The sequence below is a fragment of the Lissotriton vulgaris genome, chromosome 1_1 (genome assembly GCF_964263255.1).
Source record: "Lissotriton vulgaris chromosome 1_1, aLisVul1.2, whole genome shotgun sequence".
In the NCBI taxonomy this organism is placed as follows: domain Eukaryota; kingdom Metazoa; phylum Chordata; class Amphibia; order Caudata; family Salamandridae; genus Lissotriton; species Lissotriton vulgaris.
The window spans coordinates 659248973-659260401 of record NC_141685.1 but is presented as its reverse complement, the minus strand read 5'-3'; positions in this window follow the sequence as shown (position 1 = coordinate 659260401).

Sequence of the window (11429 nt, the reverse complement as noted above, 5' to 3'; positions counted from 1 at the left end):
TGGTGAAAGCATGTTTTTGTTTTAATGTTTGGATAAGGTAAGTATGGGTATAGGGGTATATGTTTTGGGGTACTGAGGTATATGTTTTTCGGTGTTTGGGTATTTTAAGGGTTTAGATCTACTTTTGGGTTATGGGGTACAGGGGTAGTTTTAGGGTATAGGGATAGGTATGGGTTTTGGGGTACAGGGGTATTTTTAGGGTTCAGGGCTAGGTTTGGGTTTTGGGGTATAGGGGTATTTTTAGGTTTCAGGGGTAGGTTTGGGTTTTGGGGTACAGGGGTATGTTAAGGGTTCAGGGCTAGGTTTGGGTTTTGGGGTACAGGGGTATTTTAGGGTTCAGGGGTAGGTTTGGGTTTTGGGGTACGGGGTTATCTTTAGGGTTCAGGGCTAGGTTTGGGTTTTGGGGTACAGGGGTATTTTTAGGGTTCAGGGGTAGGTTTGGATTTTGGGGTACAGGGGTATTTTAAGGGTTCAGGGCTAGGTTTGGGTTTTGGGGTACAGGGGTATTTTAGGGTTCAGGGGTAGGTTTGGGTTTTGGGGTACAGGGGTATTTTTAGGGTTCAGGGATAGGTTTGGGTTTTGTGGTACAGGGTATATTTATAGGGTTAAGATGGGTTAGTTTTTAAGGGTGTTGGGGTATTTTAAGGAGTAAGGGTGGGTTATGATTATGGGGTGCAGGGGTATTTAAAGGGAGCAGGGTGGGATTAGCACACAATATGAGACATGGCATGAAGGGCAGAGCATACCACACGCCCCCAGCATTTGTCACGCCCCCAGCACACACCCACAGCACAACGCAGACACGCCCACAAGGGACTACTTTGCTGGTGCGGTTCTTTTACGTTTTAAATGTATATGGTGGGCGTCTGCATAGCCTATGTCCTTCTGCTCCAACTGCCCTTTCCAACGCTGTATTGGGTGTTGTGATTGGTGCTGTGGTTCCTGAGATTACCCGCCTCAAAGGTTTGGGCTCTCTCTTTATTATATTAGTATGGATATATATCACTTTCACCACCGTATCTCTGGACTTCCCTTCCACGGGAAAGAACAGAGAGCAAACCCAAATTCAGTGCTCAGTCAGTGTCTTTATTAGAAGCCTTCAATCCACCACGACCGCCATGACGCGTTTCGGCCTACCGCGGCATTGATCACATGACGCGCCCTCGGAGTCAGATTACCATTTGAAGTACTTAGAGCCTGCACACGTGATTTCTACTTACTAATGGACAGAGAAGACATTTGTATCTTGACCATTTGTATGAGTGCAAATCAGCAATATATTAATACATCTAATCGTAAAATCATCTCATCACAATAAATATTTAAAAGAAACAATTCTATGTAAAATACATAAACATGTTAAAATATTCAATTAGAAAATGAGACATGACATTAATATGCTGATTTTTAAATATGATATGATAATATCTGTATAACACATTGTGGGTCCCCACATGCCTATTCCCATGTACGTATTTATTTTGACATGGAATATGGTCTATTAAATGAATCATTTGTATAGCCATTGTCCTGCAGATTTGCTATTTTTTATTTTTATTTTTTTAGAACTCAATACAATTTATAGATATGTTTCTGCCCTCTAAGTCTCCCAATACAAATGGTACCTCACTTGTGTGGATAGACATAGGGCCTGCAACAGGTAACGGCCCAAAATGCAATGTGGACACATCACATTTTTTCAGTAAAACTGGACCCTTTTTTTGCAATGTGCCTAGCTGTGGATTTTAGACCCAACTCAGCAGGCCCCTAGGGAAATCTAGCAAACCTATACATTTGTGAAAACTAGACACCAAGGGGAATCGAAGATGGGGTGACTTGTGTGGCTATCACTAGGTTCTGTTACCCAGAATTGCTTGCAAACCTCAAACTTTGCCCAAAAAATGTTTTCCCTCACATTTCTGTGATGGAAAGTTCTGAAATCTGTGGGGAGCCACAAACTTCCAACTACCCAGCATTCACCAAAGTCTCCTGATACAAACTGTTCATCACTTGTGTGGGTAGGCCTAGTGCTTTTGACAGGTAACAGCCCAAAACGCAATGTGGACACATCACATTTTTCCTGTGAAAACGGTACAGTTTTTTCCAATGTGCCTAGCTGTGGATTTTGGACGCTAGCTCTGCCGACACCCATGGAAACCTAGCAAACCTATACATTTTTAAACACTAGAAATTCAAAGGACTCCAGGATGCAGTGACTTGTGTAGCTCTCACCAGGTTCTGTTACCCAGAAGCCCTTGCACCTTTGTTAACAAAGAAATTTTTCTCACAATTCTGTGATGGAAAGTTCTTGAATTTGTGTGAAGCAACAAACTTCCACCCACCCAGCATTCCCCATGTCTCCTGATAAAAATGGTACCTCACTTGTGTGGGTAGGCCTAGTGCTTGTGACAGGACATGGCCCAAAACGCAACATGGACCCATAGCATATTTCGACAGAAAACTGACCCTTTTTTTACAATGTGCTTGGCTGTGGATTTGGGACCCTAGCTCAGCTGGCACCTAGGTAAACCTAGCAAACCAGCACACCCAGTGGAATCCAGGAGCGGGTGCCTTGTTTGCCTCTCACAAGGTTCTGTTACCCAGAATCCACTGCAAACCTCAGCATGTGTAAAAAAAAAGTTTCCTCACATTTATGTGATGGAAAGTTCTGGAATCTGCAGGGAGCCACAAGCATCCACCCACCCAGCATTCCTCCCAGTCTCCCAATAAAAACTGTACCTCACCAGTGTAGTTAGGCATAGTACCCGGGACAGGAAACGGCACAAACTGGAACATGGACACATCACATTTGGTCATTGAAAACTAGCCCTTTTTCACAATGTGCCTACCTATGGACTTTTGACCCTTGCTCTGCTGGCACTTAAGGAAACCTAGCAAACCTCTACATTTCTGAACACTAGACATCCAGGGGAATCCAGGATGGGATGAATTGTGTGGCTCGCACCAAGTTCTGTTACCCAGAATCCTTTGATAATCTCAAACCTTGTAAAAATACATATTTTCCTCACATTTCTGTGATGGAAAGTTCTTGAATCTGTGTGGAGCAACAACATTCCACCCACCCAGCATTCCCCCAAGTCTCCTGACAGAAATGGGTAGGCCTAGTGCTCGTGAGAGGAAAGGGTCAAAAACACAACGTGACACATCACATATTTCCACAGACAACTGACCCTTTTTTTGCAATGTGCCTAGCTATGGATTTGGGACCCTAGCTCAGCCGGCGCCAAGGAAAACCAAGCAAAACCTGCACATTTTAAAAACTAGATAACCAGGGGAGTCAAGGATGGGGTGACTTGTGTACCTCTCACCAGGTTCTGTTACACAGAATCCCTTGGAAACCTCAAACTTTGTAAATAAATAAAACATTTTCCTCATGTTTCTGTGATGAAAAGTTCTGGAATCTGTGGGGAGCCACAAACTTCCACTCACCCAGCATTCCCCGAAGTCTCCCGATAGAAATGGTACCTTACCTGTGTGGGTGGGCCTAGTACCCGCGACAGGAAATGGCCCAAAGCGGAACATGAAGACATCATGTTTTTTTAAGAAAAGCAGAATGCAATGACAAAATGAGTATTTGATTGTTCAACTAGGTGCATATGGATTTAAGATTGTGTGGGGGACCTTGTTTTACGAGGTAGACACCTGCGTTTTTGATCCCGGGCTTGGCAACCATCTGGAGAAACAGACCAATCTCAGACATTTCTGAAAACTAGGCACCCGAGAGAGTCTATGGAGGTGAGATTTATGTGGATCCCCTAACGTTTTCCTACCAAGAATCTCCCACAAACCTCAAATTTTATTTACATTACTGTTTGAAAAAGTTATGGGATCACTGGGCTGACATAAATTTCCTACCACCAAGAGTTCCCCCAGGTCACCTGATAAAGATGGTACCTCACATGTGTGGGTGGGTCAAGTACCCACGACATGCAAGGGACCAAAATATATTGTGGAGATATCAAAATTATCTAGCAATAAATTACCTGGTTTTGCTATGGGGGCACATGTGTTTTTGGTCCCAGGCTTGGCGGCCATCTAGGGAAACCAACCAAACCCATATATTTCTGAAAACTAGATAATGGGAGCTACTTCCTTCATCTGCCCCCCGGGGGGGAAGAAAGACTGAATATGTCATTATAATATGGGGGGAGCAAAGACCCTTGCCGAAGGGGCAGCTCACCATTCCCTGGTGCCTAGTTTAACGATCCCTGCTTGGGGATCACCCTCCTGCACCCTCCTGCAGCGATCCCTAAGCAGGGATCTACTTTGGATGGGTCCCAATGGAAAGGGGAGACTCTTACCTTTCCAACAATACCTCTCCCGTCTGCCTACGTGCTCGGGGGGGCTTTACAAGTTCTAAGGAGTGGACGGGCCGCGTCGGCCTTCGGCCATTCGCAGCACCAGCCAGGTAGTGCTCACTGCGGCCAACAGACGACTGGAGCACGGAAGGGGTTAATCGTGTAATTAAATAATGTATAATTAATTATTATGTAATCAACTTCCTACCCTATCCCCCTTCAAACCCAACAACCCACTACAACACTATAAATTACTATGAAAAATTTAATTAAAACATATAAATTAATCAAAAGTAAAAGCTGATTTTTTTTAACATTAATATATCAACTAAAACACATGCAAATAATTTAAAAATCAATATTTACCACTATAATATTGAAAATGATATTTAAATAAACTATAATATTTGAAACTTTATTACTTACCTCAAAAAGCCATATTCTTGTCAATGAAATTTATACATCACTATATTTGGGTGTCCCTGTATTTAATTTACGATATTTCTGTCTCCTGATTTTTTTTTAACTCAATATGTTGTCCAAACACCCAGTAAAGGACCACACAACAAAGGTCCTTACCTGTTTCTGCCAATTTTTAAATGCACCTAGTTACACCATTGAATGCTCATATTGTCATTGCATTTTACTTTTCCTGCTATGTACTACTCATATTCCTTTTCAACACTATCACTTATGCCAACTTGTCACTTTTCAAGAGCTTGGTGTTTTGCACTAACCTGTGAGTGTGCATGAGATTGTGAATCTGCCCTAACCAGTGACTGTGCACCATGTTTTAACTTTGCACCAACTTGTGAATTGAAATAACTTGTTAATCACAGCATCTTCAGCCAGACACCTTGGAGTGAAATCACAAGTCAAGAGGTTGTTATAGGTGTCAGGGCGGTAGCTTGGGGTCGATTTAGGGCTCAGGGTGGGAGGTAGGGATCGTAATATATTTTAGAGCTTGGGGGTGGGGTAGGTTTTGGGGGTCAGGTAGTTTTTAGGGTTTAAGGGAGGGCAGGGTAGTTGTCAGTGCTCAGGGGGAGGTCGGGGTAATTTTTAGGGCTATGGTGAGGGCAGGGTAGTTTTTAGGACTGGAGGCAGGGATGTTTCCAGGGCTCGGGGGAGGGGATTGGTTTTGAGGAGGGAGGGGGTAGGTTTAGGACTCAGGGCAGAGGCAGGGGATGGGGGTTAAGACTTACCTGTCAAGTCTTAACCATGGATATGTGTTTACCACACATGTCTTAACAACACATAATTCATTGAAAAGGCATGTGTGATAAAGGTATATTCATGGTTAATACTTGCGTTGTTGAGACTGTGTGAAACTGGCTTGCATGGTAAATGCTTGCGTGTATCCATCACACAACCATCAAATAATACAGTAAATTGTACTCTATGTATCTAAATTGGTATGGGATTTGTCTTGTGTTGTGATATTACTTTTTTTTGTAGTTTTATATAGCTTGAACTTGACCTGAAGGTATCAGAGCGCTTTACATGAGCATCAGCTGCATTACAGATTTTTTTAGGCATGGGGAGATTAAGTGATTTGCCCAGAACCACAGGACGTTTGAGCCGACGCCAAGACTCTTACCTGGTTCTCCAGCTTCAAAGTGGCCAACTCAAGCCGTTAAGCCACATTTGTATTTCTGTTTGTGTACTACATACATTCTTTACACATTTACTGACTCCTTTTGTGCCAAGCTGCTCGAGGGTTAAGCACAGGTTAAATACGTTTTTTTTGTGGTTCACACTGACAAGGATTGTGTTTATAGCTTGAGAAGGTTTCACACCCCCTCTCAAACAACAAGCCAATTTCTCATACAGCTCCACACTTGTTTTTCCAAACTTGACTACTGTAACAGTTTACTGTGGATCTACCCTATATTATTTTACTCCACTGTATAACTCTTTCAATTTCACTAAAAAGACATGTTTTCAAACCCTTAGACACATACATAGCTCACAATTCTGTCACCAAGTCATCTTGTTACCAGATAAAATCGGTGCTCTAACCAGGCTAATGAGCATCATCTGCAGAGCCATAAACAGCTCATTCATACTACTTCTCTTTAATACTGAGCGGATGCCTCCTCACACACACACCAACGCTTAGCCATCTAAAACCTCTGAGCTGAACCCAAGCTACACTGTGCAGCCTATATGTTCTGTTCCTTTTAGCTGCAAGGGCCATTACACTGGAACCCTCTTCAAGCTACAATGCATTCAACAACTCTGCTTGCTTCTTTTAAATCAGCTCTCCAATACAACTCATCATACAAGAATACTTCTAAATGCAGCATCTGTACTTCAACCTGTAACTGAAATGTGGTTTGCATGTACATATGATACATATGTGGTTCCTTCTATTGTTCATTACAGACCATCCACTATAACAAACCACCATATATATGTACCCGACAAAAACTTCTTCTAAGATTTCCTATGTGACATTTTCTGTTGCTAAGTACAACAGTTCTTGTCAAAACGATATGTTGAGTTTGTGTAAAAACAAATATAAAATGAGCTCCGTAACCATTACTTTGTGATAACACAAGTAATATTATTAAATATTCATATTTAGAAAGCATATATTTGGCAATATTGTTTTATAATATTGCCATGGGTAAACTAAAAGTAAATAAAAATCTTGAGCTAGAGGAATAACTCAATAGGAATACATTGCAGGCGCATCAGGAACATTCAATCTGTTTATAGATAATAATACATAGTAAGGAAATATTATGCATCATTAAATACAAATAGGTTCTTTATAGCAGAAAGCCAACTGCTTCGGATGTAATTGATTGCAGGTGCCACTCAGTGCACTGCCAATAAAAAAATACAAGCTAATGGACTTATTCAGAGTTTGTAGGACTATATTTCATTCCACCAGGTAATGTGCCCTGCTGCCTGGCTAAGTACACCCTGTCATATTTAGAATAGATTTCTGTGCCAGGCACACAGAGATTTCTGTATTTTCAGAAGAACCACAACTATACTGCTGCCTCTGAAGGCAATAATACTTTCCTATGTGGGGCACCATGTTCAATGTGCCAGCACAGCAAAGATTTTTTTTGTTTCCTAAAAACATACTCCCAAATTAGGAGCTAGTTTTGGACCGCACTAATTACCAACCTTTAGTGCGCGACCCCACTCCTGAGCTTTCTGATACCATCAAGAATATGGTGGCGGAGACAGTCTCAAAAAAATGGATTACTTCTAAAGAGGCTGATTTTATAATTACCATCAATCCAAGGGTGCCGGCATTTTACATCTTGCCTAAAATCCATAAGCCCCAACGCCCTCCCCCAGGTCACCCTATCGTCTCTGGGATTCAATCCATTCTTGAACCCTTATCCCAGTTCACTAACTTTTTTCTTAGGGAAGCGGTGGTCACTCAGGAATCATACGTACAAGATACTACTGACATTCTTAACATCCTGAAAGATACAGTTTTTGACCCTGTGAACCTACTACTGGTTACGATCGACATAGAGTCATTATATACCAGTATCCCCCAGGACGCCACGCTGGTGGCAGCAGCATGGGCCCTGGGATCGATGGAATGGTTTTATGATACACCCCAGACGTTTGTACTGCAATGTATTGAGCTGGCACTCACAAAAAGCTTCTTTGAGCACCGGGGCCACCTGTATTTACAGACTTCTGGAACTTCCATGGGGGCCACATTTGCTCCCAGCCTGGCCTGCATCTATGTGGGCCAGGTCGAGAAGAATGTGGTCCTCCATCAGTCCAACCCATACATAGCAAACATCTCGCTGTGGAGACGTTATATTAACAACGTCCTCTGTATCTGGACAGGTACAGAGGACCGGCTCAATACATTTTTACAATGGTTGAACCAAGTGGACACCAGCCTCCGATTTACCTGGACCATCAGCAATACGTCTGCGGTCTATCTTGATATAGACATCACCGTTGTTGATCATAAACTGGTAACCAGCGTGCATCATAAGGCCACAGATAGGAATTCCCTCCTTCACTACCACTCTTTTCATCCCAGATCACTCCGGGATTATTTGCCGGTTGGGCAATTTTTGAGATACCGGCGTAACTGTTCGTCCACTGAAACTTTCCTTGATCAATCCACTGAGTTAGTCACCAAACTCCAACAGCGGGAGTATCCAGAAAAGGTGATCAAACGTGCACAGAAGAGGGCCCTCAATACACCGCGTGAAGCTCTATTGGAGCGCAATGTGAAAGAAAAACGAACTTGCCTTCCAGTGGTGAAAACGTTTGATCCCCTCTCGACACTTACTGACTATGTAAGAGTCCAGTTTAACTGATTTACAACCAAGTCAACTGATTTTCAATCAGCTATTCAGGTTTCCAGCTCCATTCTAGGCTACAAAGATGGTTCAAGGCAAAGTGAGCCTTGGGGAAGCTGCACCATTGTCCTTGGAGAAGGCATAGTTCTGGCTAGCCCTGCCCATGTCTGGTTTAATTTCCTGGAAGCCCGCCTATATGGCTCAAGCCCACAAAAAAGGGATCACATCGACCCATCTCTTGAAGGGAATTGAATGCTTTTACCAAACACTGCCATTCTTTCCTGCTCAGCATCGTTTAAAAAGGTAATTGAATTCTTCTCCTTTCAGAACATTCTCTTATCTTGCATGCATGGCCATTCCACTGCACGCAGGCAGTTAATCTGTTAACTGAAGTCAATGCTACTCACAAAAGAGTCAACCCATGTACACTGCAGACACACAAGGAGGTTGTGATGTTCCTCCCTGAATACAACTAGTGACACATCTGTGATCAAACTTTAGCTCCACAGCAGGTCCACTTTCCTTGATCAATCTCTGTCTAGTCAAAAAAAATGTTATTATCTTCCTATGTTGGCAACCAACTATCACTCTGCCTCATATTAATTTTCGACAGCCTTTTTCCCTCATACACTGAATGTTGAAACGTAATTCAGTCCAAACAGAATGAGGTCAAGGAAACTAGTGAAACACTGAAGAACATCTAACTCATCCCCTGAAATAGTACAGAATCTTAAAAAACAGAGACTTTCTATGAAAACATTTAGGTGTTCTTAAGTCTAACCGTGGGTTTGGCAAGTTGATTTGAGAAAGTTCTATCAAAACATATAGACGACCAGCATTACTAAGTGATAGCTGGTCAGTAGTCATTTATGGAAAAGAACAGAAGATGTTTAGTATGGCACTAATTTATTGATATTCACCTTTATGGAGAGAAGCATTTATTTCCAAACCTTTTTCAAGAGAAATACTGTCAAATATGATCAAATAAGGGGATGAAAACAGTTGAGGATTTATATAGTCATAGAACCATTAAATATTTTGAAGATTTGCAATTAGAATATTGTGAAAAATTGAGTTATTGGTTGACTGGGGTGTGAGCCCAGAGTGTAGTCAAGTCCATTAGAATATTGTTTAATGAATGATGAAGAAAGGCTAGCAAATAGCCACCATTGTTTCAACAGTGAAACTCAGGCAATTGGGATTTAATCCTTGCCTGGAAATTTCTTCAACTGGGCTCCAGTCTGATCAGACCTAGCTCATATCTAGAAATTGAATGGGCCCGTTTACGGAGAACGTGTTGCCGTCTTTACATACACCTGCTGTTCACTGTTGAAACAATGGTAGTTATTTGCTAGCCTTTCTTCATCATTCGTTAAACAATATTCTAATGGACTTGACTGCACTCAGACTCAGTCCACTTATATCATTAAAGTTCATCCAACACTTACATTTTATGTCCTGAAGATGGTCTAGCTGATTTGTACAACATAGACCGAAACGTCAACAATCACACCTACTTCTCTGTGAAACTGTTGTTTTTAACAAACTGTTGTCGTTTTAATCTGTCACATTTCCTTACTATACTCATTGTAAGAGTTGTCCACATTAGTGACAAAGAGGTGTTTGTACTATCAATTGATTTGTAAACCTCAGTTACATTGTGTAGTTTTATTTAGATATCATTTATTTAGATCAGCTTTTTTTGTACCCTTCAAAAAGTGTTTTTCATTATAAACTGAATTTCACAAAAACAAGTACACCTGTGCAAAATATAAAAAAAAAGATCAATAATTACACAATACATCAAAAAATAGGCAATACAATTAGGAGAGGAGAGAAAGGAGAGAGAAAAGTAGTGGAGGGACAGGGGAGGTGAGAAAGGGAGGATAAGGGAAGAGCAACAAGGAGAGACGAAGGGAAGTTTGCCGACTGGGTAGGTGACGACCAAGGAGGGAATCCACGGCCCATGTCCCCTATAGCTAAACCAGGTAGCTCCATCGGGCATCAGACGAAAATATTTCAGTCTGAAACATTGATAGAGGAGAGAAGGAGAGACATAAATAGAGGGAGGATGCAGGAGGAGACGACAAGAGAGATGAAAGTAAGTCTGTCTAAGGACCGACTGGGTAGGTGACGTCCAAGGAGGGAATCCTGCGGCCTGTCTCCCCTATAGCTAAACCAGGTAGCTCCATCGGGCATCGGACAAAATAGCTAGATCTCAATTGACGAAGGAAAATTCACAGATAAAAAGGGTGGGGGTTAAGGGCCAGGACAGGTGAGGGCAAAAGTCAGAAGCAGGAAAGTGGAGAAGTGTAGAGCGGAGAGGAGTAGGGGGAGGAGGGAGATAAGGTCAGAAGAGACGCAGGAGGGTTTGTTGCGGCCGTCATTTTAGGCAGGTACAGGCAGTATTTTCATGAGGATCAGAGTTACAGGTTACAAGTTACATTTGTTCCAAGAGCAAAATAAACATAGGAATTTGGAGTGTGACAGGGGGAGAGAGGGAAAGGACGGCGGGAGAGAAGGGAAGTCTGCCCAAAGACCGACTGGGTAGGTGACGTCCGAGGAGGGAGTACCCAGTCCATCACCCCTATAGCTAAACAATGTAGCTCCATCGGTCATCAGTCAAATAGCTAGGTCTCAGATGATGAGGGAGAGTTCACATAAGGAAGTCCAGTGGATAAACATGGTGGTAACTAAAAGCAAGGACAGGTAAGGGCAGGGGTCACTAGCTGGAAAGAAGAGAAGAGTAGAGCGGTAGAGGGTAAGGTGAAGGGGGAGGAGGGAGATAAGGTCAAGGAGAGACGCAGGAGAATTT